Source organism: Schistocerca gregaria, chromosome 3, assembly GCF_023897955.1.
Source record: "Schistocerca gregaria isolate iqSchGreg1 chromosome 3, iqSchGreg1.2, whole genome shotgun sequence".
NCBI lineage: Eukaryota > Metazoa > Arthropoda > Insecta > Orthoptera > Acrididae > Schistocerca > Schistocerca gregaria.
In genome coordinates this window covers 118,636,301-118,652,513 of record NC_064922.1, presented here as the reverse complement: position 1 = coordinate 118,652,513, position 16,213 = coordinate 118,636,301, and the positions used below count along the sequence as shown (strand labels likewise).

At 26.8% G+C, this 16,213-nt stretch overlaps 1 long non-coding RNA gene across 1 annotated transcript in view; it reads left to right on the top strand.

Annotated features, from left to right (window-relative positions):
* LOC126356340 (uncharacterized) overlaps positions 1-16,213 on the top strand; it is a 31,336-nt gene extending 15,123 nt beyond the window's left edge. Inside the window, exon 2 of the long non-coding RNA XR_007565634.1 lies at positions 16,160-16,213. This is a non-coding gene — a long non-coding RNA (uncharacterized LOC126356340). The remainder of the gene's footprint in view (positions 1-16,159) is intronic.

Genomic DNA, 16,213 nt, shown 5'->3' with positions numbered 1-16,213 from the left:
TAAATATAATAGTCGTAATGATGGAAGGGCAATAAAAATTAATGTAATTGCTGGTAAAGCTGTTCAGATTGTTTCAATTAAATGTCCATGAAGTATATTACGGTTAGTATAGGCAATAAATAATATATAACTTAGGGCATAACCTACAATTACTGTAATTAATAATAATACAACCATAGTATGATCATGAAAGAATGATAATTGCTCCATTAATGGTGAAGCTCCATCTTGAAGAGATAAATTTGATCATGTTGCCATTAATAAATATTTTCTAATAAAAGGTCAAACCTTTATTTGTAGAGCTTAAATCTACTGCACTAAATGCCATATTAGAATCTAGAGATTAATGGTAATTCTGAGTAACTATGTTCTGCAGGAGGGTTATTTTGTAGTCATTCTGTTGATCTTCTTATGTTAGCTCTAAATATAATTGCTCGGTTTGTAACCATTCTTTCTCATATAATTACAATGAATATAATGATTCCTACAATAGAAATTGTAGACCCAATTCTTGATACTACGTTTCATGATGTATATGCGTCTGGGTAGTCTGAGTATCGTCGAGGTATTCCTGCTAATCCTAGGAAGTGTTGAGGAAAGAATGTTAAATTTACTCCAATGAATATAATTGTAAATTGGATTTTTAATCATGTATTATTTATAGTTAATCCTGTAAATAGTGGATATCATTGAATGACACCTCCTATAATTGCAAATACTGCTCCTATAGATAATACATAATGAAAGTGGGCTACTACATAATATGTATCATGTAATACAATATCAAGTGATGAATTTGCTAATACTAATCCTGTTAATCCACCAATTGTAAATAGGAAAATAAATCCTAGAGCTCATAATAATGGTGGATTGAACTTGAATTTAGTTCCATATAATGTAGCTAATTATCTAAATACCTTAATTCCTGTAGGTACAGCAATAATTATTGTTGCTGATGTAATATATGCTCGTGTGTCAACATCCATTCCTACTGTAAATATATGATGTGCTCATACAATAAAACCTATTAGTCCAATTGATAATATAGCATAAATTATACCTAATGTTCCAAATGATTCAATTTTTCCTCTTTCTTGACATACAATATGTGAAATAATTCCGAATCCCGGTAGAATTAAAATATAAACTTCTGGGTGTCCAAAGAATCAAAATAGATGTTGATATAGAATTGGGTCACCCCCTCCTGCAGGGTCAAAGAATGATGTATTTAAATTTCGATCTGTTAATAATATAGTAATAGCTCCTGCTAAAACTGGAAGTGAAAGAAGGAGAAGTAATGCTGTAATAGCTACAGATCATACAAATAAAGGTGTTTGATCTAAAGTTATACTTTCTGATCGTATATTAATTGCTGTTGTAATGAAATTCACTGCACCAAGAATAGATGATACACCTGCTAAGTGCAGTGAAAAAATAGCTAGATCTACAGATGCACCCCCGTGTGCAATAGCTCCTGCTAGAGGAGGGTAAACTGTTCATCCTGTACCAGCACCATTATCTACTATAGAAGATGTAAGAAGAAGGGTTAGTGAAGGTGGTAGTAATCAAAAACTTATATTATTTATTCGTGGAAATGCTATATCAGGTGCACCAATTATTAGTGGAACAAGTCAATTACCAAATCCACCAATTATAATAGGTATTACTATAAAGAAAATTATTACGAATGCGTGAGCTGTAATAATAACATTATAAATCTGGTCATCCCCAATTAGAGATACGGGTTGGCCAAGTTCAGCACGAATAAGTATTCTTACTGATGTTCCTACTATTCCTGCTCATGCTCCAAATATGAAGTATAAAGTACCAATGTCCTTATGGTTTGTTGAGAATAATCATTTTTGCGGTAAGATGGCTGAATTTTAGGTGGTAGACTGTAAATCTACTTATGAGATGTTTTCTCTCTTATCATATTTAGGTCTTATATTCAATTATGATTCTAGACTGCAATTCTAGAGGTGTAAAATTTTACTAAGGCCTAAAAGATTATTCTTTTAATTATAACTTTGAAGGTTATTAGTTTGATTAACTGAAGTCCTTAGTATAATGAAATTAAGGTTGATGTTGAAATCAATCCTATTGTTGAAATTATTACTGTTATAGGAAGAATGATTCTTGATTTTTGGGACTTTATCTTTATAGATCACGAATTTTCTGTGTATGATATAATTAGAGCTGAGAATCTAATACGTATATAGTAGTAGAGTGTAATTGTAGTTAATACAACTATAATAGTTATAATAGTTGTTATATTGTTTTCTATTAATGATTGTATTACAATTCATTTTGGTAAGAATCCAAGGAATGGTGGTAGTCCACCTAAAGATAATAAAGATAAGAATATTATGAATTTAATTTCGGTTTTTATATTTCTGGCTGAATAAATTTGATTTATGAAAAATAAATTTATTTGCTTAAACAATAAAACTATAATTAATCTTAATAGTGAGTAAATAATGAAGTATAGTTCTCAGATGTTTTCTCTGACTGTTAATGATCTAATTATTCAACCTAGATGTCTGATTGATGAATATGCTAAAAGTTGTCGTAAGGATGTTTGATTTAAACCTCCTATTGCCCCAATAATAATTCTTAAGATAATAATTGTTCAAATAAAAGTTCTTAATTGAATACAATAAGATAAGACCATTATTGGGGCGATTTTTTGTCATGTTATTAATGTTAAACAATTATTTCATCTTGATGCTCCTATAACTTCTGGAAATCAGAAATGGAAAGGTGCAGCTCCAATCTTTAATAATAGTCTAGATCTAATTATTATTGATGGGATAAATTCTGTTTCCCATCCCATGGGATATTTTATTTGAATCAGCAAAATTGAAAATAATAATATTGTCGATGCTATTGCTTGGACAATAAAATATTTAATTGATGATTCGTTTATTATTATATTTTTATTTCTTGTTAGGAGCGGAATAAATGAAAGTAAGTTGATCTCAAGTCCTATTCAAACCCCAAATCAGGAATTTGATGAAATGGACAGGATCGTTCCTATCATTAATGTTGATAGGAAGAGAAGTTTTGTAGAGTTGTTGGTCATTAAAAAGGAGAGGATTGATACCTCTATAAATGGGATATGAACCCATTAGCTTGTTTAGCTTACCTTTTTACATTAAGGTGTATGATGCACGTTAGTTTTTGATACTAAAGGAGGTAGTTTAATTCTATCTTATGTAATTTTAATGAAGGTAATTTTATTTACTTTATTTACCCTATCAAGGTAACCCTTTAATCAGGCACTTCATTTATTTAATATATAAATCGAAAGATTTTTTTTGAAATTCATTTATGTATTATTTTGTTTAATTAGGATTAATTTATCCTGCTCATTTTTTTTTTTTTATATATATATATATAATAAATAATTTATATTAATATATTACATTTAATTGAAATTAAAAGATTATAAGTTCATCTTACCATTATCAATTGATTATTTTAATGCACTTATTTACCTAGGATTATAGCTACTTATGTTTTTAGCTTAAAATAGGTTATTATAATATAATATATATAATAATATGTAATTTATTATTATTATAATTGGATATAATAAATAAAATTATTAATTTAAATATAAAATATTATAATTAATATAAATAATTATATTAATTATAATAATATAATTATATAAATTATCTATAATTAATTTATTTAACTAATATATATGAAAGTTAACTTAATATAAAAAAAAGAATTCATATTAATAACATATTATATTAAATTACATAATTGTATAAAATATATTTATTATATTATTTAATCTTTCTTTATTTATTAGTGAAAAGAAAGATTAAATAAGAAAGAATATAATACATTTATTGCTATACATGTTCCATATTAATCTTTAATTATATATAATAGAGAAGTTGTTGTGGTCATACTTAGGGGCGTTTCTTTTTTTTGTTAATGTTTGTGGTTTTTTTCTTTTTTTTCTTTAAATATTTGAATCTTTTATTTTTTCCTGATTTGATAAATTTAAAATTTTCTTATTTTTTATTTTTAAAAGTTCTATTCTTGCTTGTTTATTCACTTTTTCTTTGTATTATATGTAAGTTTTGTTAGACTAAATGTTCTTTTTGCAGTAATTTGATTTAATTATCAAGTGATTTTGGATTTAGCAATTGATTTAGTATCGGCATAATTCGTGCCAGCAGCCGCGGTTATACGATTGATACAAGTGAATATTATTGGTTAAAACAGTTGTTTATATTATTAGGGTTGAAATATAAATTTGTAAGGTGAAATGTTAAAATTTATTTGTGGCCCTTTTTATGAATCTGTGAAATTTAAATAATAAACTAGGATTAGATACCCTATTATTTTAAATGTTAATTATATTTACCAGGGTACTATTAGTTAAGGTCTTTAAACCCAAAGAATTTGGCGGTATCTCATTCCATTCAGAGGAACCTACCCCATGATTGATAATACACGATTTACTCTACTTAATTTATTTGTTTGTATATCTCCGTTATCAGAGAATCTTTTTAGAGTTATAATTCTCAAGATTTATAATTATAAAATATTTCAGGTCAAGGTGCAGCTTATAGTTAAGTGAGGTGGGTTACAATAGATTTTTGTTTATAACGGATTTGATAGTGAAATACTGTTAATAAAGGTGGATTTGATAGTAATTTAATTTATTTAATTTAACTGATATTGGCTCTGAGATGTGTACACATCGCCCGTCGCTCTCATTATTGATTATTCTATTTTATTTTAAAGTAGCTTCAATTTAGATGAGATAAGTCGTAACATAGTAGATGTACTGGAAAGTGTATCTAGGAAGAGTTTCAAGATATAACTTATTAGTAAAGTGTTTCATTTACACTGAAAATTTTTCTGTGCAAATCAGGATATCTTGATTATTTATTTTATTATATTTATTTTTTCTTTATTTAATTATTTAATATAAATAATTTTATTGTATTTTTGTCTTAGTATATTTTATAGAATTGATTTTTTAAATTATAGTTTATTGGTAATGTAAGTGTTTTATGAAATATTATTTTAAATTTTTTTAAGTAGATTTTATTTATTGTACCTTTTGTATCAGGGTTTATCAAAATTTTAGTATTTATTTTACTTGTCTCGATTTGGGTTGATTTATAAATAATTTATAGTTAATGTATCATAATTATTATTAAATTATTTATAGAAATGAGATGTTAATCGTTTCCCAAGATATCTAGTTTCTTAAGAAAAAATTTAATTTTTCAAAGTTATTTGTTTTTATTTAATGTTTTAAGTAAAAATATTAACTTATTTATTCTTTAAGGGATAAGCTTTGAAGTTAATAACCTATAAGTTATTTTATAGAAATATAATAGTAAGCTTTAAACCAGCTATCTTTAAGATTACGTTTTAGTTCATTATTTTTTATTTTGATTTTATAAATATTTTAGGTTTTTTATTAAGATTATTAATTTAATTTTAAAATTTTTGTAATAATGATAGAATTAGTATATTTATTTGTATAAAATTTTTACCTTGTGAACTTATTATAAGGAACTAGGCAAAATTGATTTCCGCCTGTTTATCAAAAACATGTCCTCTTGTTTATATTTTGAGGTCTGGCCTGCTCACTGAGCGTATTTTTAAAGAGCCGCGGTATTTTGACCGTGCAAAGGTAGCATAATCATTAGTCTCTTAATTAGTGGCTGGAATGAATGGCTTGACGAGAAATCAACTGTCTCTTAATAAATTTTTGAATTTAACTTTTGAGTCAAAAGGCTTAAATTCTTCTTTAGGACGAGAAGACCCTATAGAGCTTGACATTTTACTTTTATATAGTTTTTTGTTTGTCTTTCTATATTTAATGATGACGTTTTGTTGGGGTGACATGAAGAATAGATAAACTCTTCATTATTATATCATTTATTTATGTTTGTTATTTTGATCCATAATTTATGATCATAAGATTAAGTTACCTTAGGGATAACAGCGTAATTGTTTTTGAGAGCTCATATCGACAAAGCAGATTGCGACCTCGATGTTGGATTAAGAAAAATTTTGGGTGCAGGAGCCCAATGATTAGGTCTGTTCGACCTTTAAATTCTTACATGATCTGAGTTCAGACCGGCGTGAGCCAGGTCGGTTTCTATCCTAAGATTATTAATCCATATTAGTACGAAAGGACCATATGGTTAAAATATTTTTTGTTATATTGATTAATATTAATTTATTTACTATTTTGACAGATAAATGTGTTGAATTTAGAGTTCATTTATGTAGATTTTTTCTACAAATAGTATTGATACTTTATGATTTATTTATATTTACTTTGAATTTTCTTTTATTGGTTATTTGTGTTTTAATTAGTGTTGCCTTTTTAACTTTATTAGAGCGTAAGGTTTTAGGTTATATTCAGACTCGAAAGGGTCCAAATAAGGTAGGTTTTGTTGGAATTCCTCAGCCATTTAGAGATGCTATTAAGTTAATTTGTAAGGAGCAGCCAATTCCTATTATATCTAATTACCTACTTTATTATTTTTCCCCTGTTTTTAATTTAATGATTTCTTTAGCCATCTGAGTAATTTTTCCTTATTTAACTTATATGTGTTCTTTTTCTTATGGATTTTTATTTTTTTTATGTTGTACTAGATTAGGTGTTTATACTATTATAATTGCTGGTTGATCTTCTAATTCAAATTATTCATTATTAGGTTCTCTTCGTTCTGTTGCTCAAACAATTTCTTATGAAGTTAGTTTAGCTTTAATTTTATTGTCTTTAATTATTTTAATTGGTAGTTTTAATATGTTTGATTTTATAAATTATCAGCTTTATTGTTGATTTATTATTATTTCTTTTCCTTTAGCTTTAGCTTGTTTTGCTTCTTGTTTAGCTGAAACTAATCGTACTCCTTTTGATTTTGCTGAAGGGGAATCTGAGTTAGTTTCAGGATTTAATATTGAATATGGTGTGGGTGGTTTTACTTTAATTTTTTTAGCTGAATATACTAGAATTGTCTTCATAAGAATGTTATTGGCTTTAATTTTTTTAGGCGGTGATTTTTATTCTTTTATATTTTTTATTAAGCTTGCTATTATATCTTTTGGTTTTATTTGGGTTCGTGGGACATTACCACGGTTTCGTTACGATAAATTAATGTACTTAGCTTGAAAAAGTTTTTTACCTTTATCTTTGAATTTTTTTATTTTCTTTGTTGGTTTAAAGATTTTATTTATCTCATTTGTTTAGTGAAATTTTTTGAGAAAAGTTAATAGAAGAGTTAAACTTCTAATTTTATGTTTTCAAAACATATGCTTTTCCTAAGCTAATTAACTTTATTCCTTAATTAATTTATCTCATGCGTTTGCAACATGGACATTAATTAAGAAATATGTAAAGTAAATAATTGTTAAGATTTGACCTGTTATAATATAAGGTTCTTCAACAGGTCGTTTACCAATTCACGTTAGCAAGCATACAACAACTACTATAATTCAGAATAAAATTTGATTAATAGGGTAAAATTGAATGCCTCGGAATGGTGTTTTATTATAAAATGGTAAAATTATTAAGATTCTAATTGATAAAAATAATGCAATAACACCTCCTAACTTATTAGGGATAGATCGTAGAATTGCATATGCAAATAGGAAATATCACTCTGGTTGAATGTGAACTGGTGTTACTAATGGGTTGGCAGGTACAAAGTTATCTGGATCTCCTAATAGGTAAGGATTGATTAAACATAGTATAATTAATAATGATGTTATTATTACAAATGTAATAGAATCCTTAAAGGTAAAGTATGGATGGAATGGAATTTTTTCAATATCTCCATTTAGTCCAAGAGGATTATTAGATCCTGTTTGGTGAAGAAAAAATAAATGAATTGCTGCTATAGCAGCAATAATAAATGGTAATACAAAATGGAATGTGAAGAATCGATTTAATGTTGCATTATCAACAGCGAATCCTCCTCATACTCATTGGACTAAATCTGTTCCTAAGTATGGGATTGCTGATAATAAATTAGTAATTACTGTTGCACCTCAAAAAGATATTTGGCCTCAGGGTAAGACATATCCTATAAATGCAGTTGCTATAACTAAAAATAAAATCACTGTACCAATTATTCAGGTATGTATATATATATATAATATCTGTAGTAAATTCCCCGTCCTACATGTAAGTAAATACAAATAAAAAATATAGATGCTCCATTTGCATGTAAGGTTCGGATAATTCAACCATTATTTACGTCTCGGCAGATGTGTACTACACTACTGAATGCTATTTCAATATTTGATGTATAATGTATAGCTAAAAATAGTCCAGTTACGATTTGAATTACCAAACATAACCCTAATAGGGATCCAAGATTTCATCAAAATGAAATATTTGTTGGGGCAGGTAAGTCAATTAAAGAGTTATTAATAATTTTAATTAAAGGATTTCTTAATCGTAAGGGTTTATTCATTAGTAATTATCTTATTTTACGAATAGGTCCCTGATTAATATTGGTGATTTTAACAACTGCTAGTAGTGCTAAAAATAAATAAATTATTATTATTATTGTAATAATGAATGTTGGTCTATTATATAATTTTTCAAAAGATATTGTTATTTCTTGATAATTGATTGAATTATCAATATTTATAGTTTCGGTGTTTTTGAAAAAGTCTATAAATATATATATATCTAGAATAATTAATATTGATATGATAAATACTCACATTATTAATGTAATAATTATAGTAATTGATTTAGGCTGAAATATTTCGTTTGATGCAATTCTTGTAATGTAAATAAATAATACTAGTATACCACCAAGAAATGTTAAAAATAAAATATATGATAATCAATATCTTTCTATTATTGTTCCTGTTATTAATCCAACTAGGAATGTTTGAAGGATAATAAAAAGCATTATTGATATTGGGTGTCTTAATTTAATAAAATTAATATTTATTACATTTGATAATGATATAATTATTATTTTGATCATTTCAGGGGTTAGTTTATTTAAAATATCGGTTTTGGGGACCGATGATGGAAGCTTTTCCACCTCTGAAGTTTTAAAAGTGGGGGCTGGACTTATTTCCGGTTTACAAGACCGGCGTTTTTTTTAAACTATTAAAACTAATGTTTATATTCTCTATTTTTACTTCTTTATTGATTTATTTTGCTGGTGTTTATGTTTTTTCTTCTAAACGTAAACATTTATTAATGGTTCTTTTGAGATTAGAATATATTGTTCTTTCTTTATTTATATTAGTTATTGTTTTTCTTATTGAGTTTGATTATGATTATTTTTTTCCTGTTACTTTTTTAGTTTTTTCTGTTTGTGAGGGTGCTTTAGGTCTTTCTATTTTAGTTTCAATAATTCGTTCTCATGGTAATGATTTTTTTAATTCTTTTGGTTTATCTTTATGTTAAAGTATTTATTTATAACTATTTTTTTGATCCCTCTTTGTTTATTAAATAATTGTTGATGTTTGGTTCATTCTTTAATGTTTCTGTCGAGTTTTGTTTTTATAATTTGTGTTTATTCATATGCTGATTTGAATATAATTAGATATTATTTTGGTATTGATTATTTTTCTTTTAGTTTAATTTTACTTAGTTTTTGGATTTGTTCTTTAATAATCACTGCTAGAGGGTTAGTTTATTTAAGTTCATATCATTCTAATTTTTTTGTTTTTATGGTTTTCATTTTAATAATTATGCTTTATTGTTCATTTGCTAGATTAAGTCTTCTTTCTTTTTATATTTTTTTTGAGGCTAGATTAGTTCCTACTTTACTTTTAATTTTGGGTTGGGGTTATCAACCTGAGCGTTTGCAGGCTGGTGTTTATTTAATTTTTTATACTTTGGTTGCTAGATTACCTTTATTATTAGTTTTATTTAAGGTTTATGATTTTTCTAATACTTTATATTTTCCTTTATTGGTTGATTTTGGTTCTTATTATTTTATGTTTTATGTATTTATAATTTTGGCTTTTTTAGTTAAGATACCTATATTTTTGGTTCATTTATGACTTCCTAAGGCTCATGTAGAGGCCCCTATTTCAGGTAGAATAATTCTTGCTGGTGTTTTATTAAAGTTAGGTGGTTATGGTATTTTTCGTGTTATAAAGGTTATTTCTTATTAGGGTTTAAAGTTTAATTATTTTTGATTATCTTTAGGTTTATCTGGGGGTGTTATTGTAAGATTTATTTGTTTTCGTCAGGTTGATTTAAAGTCTTTAATTGCATATTCTTCTGTTGCTCATATAAGAATGGTTATTGGTGGATTGATGACTATGAATTGATGAGGTTGTGTAGGTTCTCTTTCTCTAATGGTTGGTCATGGTTTATGTTCTTCTGGTTTATTTTGTTTATCTAATATTATTTATGAACGTTTAGGTAGATGAAGATTATTAATTAACTAGGGTATAATTAATTTGATGCCAAGAATGGCTTTATGATGATTTCTTTTAAGATCATCAAATATGGCTGCTCCTCCTTCTTTAAATTTGGTAGGTGAAATTAGATTATTAAATAGAATTATATCTTGATCTTCTTTTAGATTCTTTGCTTTGATTTTTTTATCTTTTTTTAGAGCTGTTTATACTTTGTATATATATTCTTATTCTCAGCATGGGAATTATTATTCTGGTGTTTATACTTGTTCTCTTGGTTATTTTCGTGAATATCATCTTTTACTTTTACATTGATTGCCTTTAAATATTCTCTGTTTAAAGGGTGAATATTTCTTTGTTTAGTTTGCTTAAGTTTTTTAATTAAAAATATTGTTTTGTGGAATCAATGATATGAAGTTTTTCATCTTAGGCCGTGAATTTATTTTCTATTTGTTCTTTGAGTTTTTTTTCTTTGTTTATTTCGAGAACTATAATTTTTATTTTAGGTATTTATTATTTAATAATTGATTATAGAGTTTTTGTTGAGTGAGAGCTTTTCAATTTAAATGGTTCTATAGTTGTTATAACTTTAATTTTGGATTGAATATCTCTTATTTTTATATCTTTTGTTATATATATTTCTTCTTTGGTTATTTATTATAGAGAGGATTATATATCTGGTGAAAAGAATATAAATCGTTTTATTATTATTGTTTTAATATTTATTCTTTCTATAGGTTTTTTTATTATTAGTCCTAATTTAATTAGAATTTTATTGGGTTGAGATGGTTTAGGTTTAGTTTCTTATTGTTTAGTTATTTATTATCAAAATGTAAAATCTTATAGTGCTGGTATATTAACTGCACTTTCTAATCGTATTGGTGATGTTTCTATTTTAATTTCTATTGCATGAATGTTAAATTTTGGTGGTTGAAATTATATTTATTATTATGATTTTATTTCTAATTCTTTTGAAATAAAGCTCATTACTATATTAATTGTTTTAGCAGCTATAACTAAGAGAGCTCAGATTCCTTTCTCTTCATGACTTCCTGCTGCTATAGCAGCTCCTACTCCTGTTTCTGCTTTAGTTCATTCTTCTACTCTTGTTACTGCTGGTGTTTATTTATTAATTCGTTTTAGACCAATATTGGATACTTATAATTGTGGTTGATTTTTACTTTTAATTGGTTATATAACTATATTTATGGCTGGATTGGGTGCTAATTTTGAATTTGATTTGAAGAAGATTATTGCTCTTTCTACTTTAAGACAACTTGGTTTAATAATAAGAATTTTGGCTATGGGTTATCCAAAGCTTGCATTTTTTCATTTATTGGCTCATGCTTTATTTAAGGCATTATTATTTATATGTGCAGGTTCAATAATTCATAATTTGAAGGATTCTCAGGATATTCGTTTTATAGGATCAATTGTTAATTTCATACCTTTAACTTCAGTTTGTTTTAATGTTTCTAGTTTATCTTTGTGTGGAATACCTTTTTTAGCGGGATTTTATTCGAAGGATTTAATTCTTGAGATGGTTTGTTTTTAATATGAATTAATTGTTTAATTTTTTTCTACTGGTTTAACTGCTTCTTATTCTTTTCGTTTGTCTTATTATTCAATATCTGGTGATAATAATTTTTATTCTAGATTTTCTTTTGATGATAAGGGTTATTATATTTCATTTGGAATAATTGGTCTATTGTTTGTTGCTGTTTTTGGTGGTAGTCTTTTATCTTGATTAATTTTTCCTATTCCTCATGTGATTGCTTTACCTTATTATTTAAAGTTTTTAACTATTACAGTTGTTATTTTAGGTGCTTATTTAGGTTATCTTATTTCTAATTTTGATTTTTCTCATAATTTATTTTCTTTAAGTATACTTTCTTTTGTTAGATTTGCTGATTCTATATGGTTTATACCTTTTCTTTCAACTAAGTTTATTAGATATATTCCTTTAAAAATAGGTTATTATTCATCTAAGTCATTTGATTATGGTTGAGGTGAATTACTTGGTGGTCAAGGTTTATATAGATTATTTATTTATTTAATTGGTTATATTCAAGGTTGATATGATTCTAATTTCAAGATTTATCTTTTAACTTTTATTTTTTGAATATTTATTTTGGTAATATTGTTTTTCGTTTACTTAAATAGCTTATAATTAGAGCGTGACACTGAAGATGTTAAGGAAGTATTTTTACTTTTAGGTATTTATAAATATAGATATATTATTTTTACAGTGAAAATGTAATGTTTTATTTAAACTATATAAATTTTAGAAATGTTAATGGAGTTTAACCGCTAATATAAAAAGTTAGCTGCTTTCATATTGGCTTTACATTTCCTTAATTGGAACTATTATAGTTCAATTATATTATTAACAGTAATACGCCTCTTTTTGGCTTCAATTAATAAGAATAAGGGTAGTACATACCAATCTTTCAGGTCGAAACTGACTGCAATATTTCGCTTCTTATTCTATTTAAGGTTGATTGATATTATCAATACTTTTTGAATGCAACCCAAATGTTATATTTAACTACAACCCTTTATTCTGCTCATTGTAATGCTCCTTGGTTTCATTCATGGTATAGTCCGCCTAATAGAACTAGAATAAAAAATATTGTTGATACTGTTCAGATTATAATGTCTGAAGTTTTAAAAATAATTACAATTGGTAGAATTAGTGCAATTTCTACATCAAAAATTAAAAAGATTACTGTGATTAGGAAGAATCGTAGTGAGAATGGTATTCGTGCTGATCTTTTTGGATCAAACCCACATTCAAATGGTGATCTTTTTTCTCGATCATTAATTAATTTTTTTGATAGTGTTGTTGCCAGGATTATAACAATTATTGGAATAATAAATCTAATGAAAACTTTTGTGGATAGAATTAGAATTGTTTTTCTTGATTTATATCAAGCTTTCTGATTGGAAGTCAAATGTACTATTTATACTAGAAAAACAATTATCTACCTCATCAATAAATAGAGATATATAAGAATAATCATACTACGTCTACGAAGTGTCAGTATCATGCTGCTGCTTCAAATCCAAAGTGGTGTCTTGGTGAGAATTGATTTATTGAGTGTCGAAGTAGACATGTTGATAAAAAGATTGTTCCAATAATTACGTGTAAACCATGGAATCCTGTTGCAACAAAGAATGTTGATCCATAAACTGCATCTGCAATGGTAAAAGGTGCTTCTCAATATTCATATGCTTGAAGTATTGTAAAGTATAGTCCTAATAACACTGTGAAGAATAATCCTTGTAGTGCTTGAGTATGATTAGATTCCATTAAACTATGATGTGCTCATGTTACTGTTACTCCTGATGCTAAAAGAATAGCTGTATTAAGTAATGGAATTTGTATAGGGTTAAAGGGTTGAATTCCTATTGGAGGTCATAGTATTCCTAGTTCAATTGTTGGTGCTAATCTTCTTCTAAAGAATGCTCAAAAAAAAAAGAAACGAAAAATAATACCTCTGATGCAATAAATAAAATTATTCCTCATCGTAATCCAATTGATACAAATCCTGTATGTAATCCTTGATATGTTTCTTCTCGTACTACATCTCGTCATCATTGAATTATGGTTAGTAGGGTAATTCCAAATCCAATTATGAATAAGTTAATATTAAATAGGTGGAATCATTTTGCTAGTCCTGATACTAGGACTATTGCTCCAATTGCTCCTGTTAATGGTCAAGGTCTATAGTCTACTAAGTGGAATGGGTGGTTTGAGTGAGTTGTTAACATAGGTTTAATATACTTCTCTAGAATATAGAGTTCTTAGAATTGAGAAAACATAGGCTTGAATTATTGCTACTGCTGATTCTAGAATTAATAGAAGTATTTTTCCAATAATTAGTAATGAGATTAAGTTTATTGCTATAGATGGTCCTGTGTTTCCTAATAAGGTTAATAATAAGTGTCCTGCAATTATATTTGCTGCCAACCGTACTGCTAATGTACCTGGTCGAATAACATTACTAATTGTTTCAATTAGTACTATAAATGATATTAATGCAGGTGGTGTACCTTGTGGTACAAGGTGTGTAAATATATGATTAGTATGGTTAATTCATCCAAATAATATAAATCTTAGCCATATAGGTAGGGCAATTGCAAATGTTAATGCTAAATGTCTTGTTCTAGTAAAAATATAAGGGAATAATCCTATGAAATTGTTAAATAATATTATAATAAAAATTGAGATGAAAATGAATGTTGTTCCATTAAATGATTTTGGTCCAAGAAGTGTTTTAAATTCATTATGTAAGGTTAAATTTAGTTTATTTCAGATAATGTTAATTCGTGATGGTGTAAGTCAAAATAGTGATGGGATTAATAATAGTCCTAGAAATGTTCTAGTTCAATTTAATGATAAATTAAAGATGTTAGTTGATGGGTCAAATGTTGAGAATAGATTTGTTATCATTTTCAATTTAAGTTTTTTATTTCAATTGTTCCTTTTTCTGCTCTTTTAATAATGTTAGGTTTAAATGAGAAGAAGTTTATTTGATTAAACAAGATTAATGTAGCTGAAAATATAATGAATAGTGAGAATCATATAAGAGGGGATATTTGAGGGATTTGGATATAATTTCCCCATCAGAAGTAGTCGTTAATTTACTATTATTTGGTTTAAGAGACCATTACTTACTTTCAGTCATCTGATGAATTTCAAGGTGTACTAATTTTTTTAGTTACTTTAGATTGACACTCTAATGTTATTTATTTTAACTAACTCCTTAAATTATCTTAGATAATCACTTAATAAATAAATTTACTGAAGTTCTTTCAATTACAATTGGTATAAATCTGTGGTTTGCTCCACAGATTTCTGAGCATTGTCCAAAGAATAATCCAGGTCGATTTATTGTGAATGTTCCTTGATTTAACCGACCTGGCGTTGCATCAATTTTAACCCCTAATGCAGGAACTGCTCATGAGTGTAGAACATCTGATGCTCTTGTTAATACTCATACTTCTGTATTTATTGGTAGGATTGTTCGGTTATCTACATCTAGCAGTCGAAATCCATCATTTTCTAGGTCTTGTTCTGGTGTTATATAAGTGTCAAATTCTACGTCTATGAAGTCTGAATATTCATATCTTCAATATCATTGTCGTCCAATGGTTTTAATTGTAATTATTGCATCTACTGAATCATCAAGTAAATATAATAGTCGTAATGATGGAAGGGCAATAAAAATTAATGTAATTGCTGGTAAAGCTGTTCAGATTGTTTCAATTAAATGTCCATGAAGTATATTACGGTTAGTATAGGCAATAAATAATATATAACTTAGGGCATAACCTACAATTACTGTAATTAATAATAATACGACCATAGTATGATCATGAAAGAATGATAATTGCTCCATTAATGGTGAAGCTCCATCTTGAAGAGATAAATTTGATCATGTTGCCATTAATAAATATTATCTAATAAAAGGTCAAACCTTTATTTGTAGAGCTTAAATCTACTGCACTAATCTGCCATATTAGAATCTAGAGATTAATGGTAATTCTGAGTAACTATGTTCTGCAGGAGGGTTATTTTGTAGTCATTCTGTTGATCTTCTTATGTTAGCTCTAAATATAATTGCTCGGTTTGTAACCATTCTTTCTCATATAATTACAATGAATATAATGATTCCTACAATAGAAATTGTAGACCCAATTCTTGATACTACGTTTCATGATGTATATGCGTCTGGGTAGTCTGAGTATCGTCAAGGTATTCCTGCTAATCCTAGGAAGTGTTGAGGAAAGAATGTTAAATTTACTCCAA